Below are 635 nucleotides of genomic sequence, written 5' to 3' on the forward strand. Positions count from 1 at the left end.
CCCCAAGTCCTTCTCCTCAGGGCTGCTTTCCATCCACTCTCCACCCAGCCTGCCCTTGTGCTTGGGATTGCCCTGACCCAGGGGCAGGACCTTGCACTTGGCCTGGTTGAACTTCACTAAGTTCACGTGGACCCACTTCTTGAGCTTGTCCAGGTCCCTCCGAATGGCCTCCCTTCCCTCAGCTGCCTCAAGCACAAGCACCACTCAGTTTGGTGTCCTTTGCATAACTGTAAAACACATGTAAAGATCTCCTAGTATTTACTAACTGCTGCGTTTTCACCAGATCTGCTGCAAAGATTCTGATGTTATATACCATGTATGGAAAGAAAAGAGCCATTCAAGTACTACATTTAAAGGGGTATAAGAGATAATGTAAAATTATATATATACATATGTATCCACAGGTGTTTTTACAAATATTTTACATGCTTAAGACAGAAAATATTTTTTAAAATATTATTCACTTCCTGGTACACTGCCTAGGCAGTGCCAACCAATAGACAATCTCTCTTTATAAGGAAGTTGTTATCCTGTGGTTTCCAGGCCCCATTTCTCAGGACAAGGTTAACAGAACATCTATCAAGCTTTGATGACTGCTTTCAGAGTAACTGAGAGCAGCACAAAAAAGGTTCAGC

Source organism: Eurypyga helias, unplaced genomic scaffold, assembly GCF_000690775.1.
Source record: "Eurypyga helias isolate BGI_N326 unplaced genomic scaffold, ASM69077v1 scaffold11786, whole genome shotgun sequence".
NCBI lineage: Eukaryota > Metazoa > Chordata > Aves > Eurypygiformes > Eurypygidae > Eurypyga > Eurypyga helias.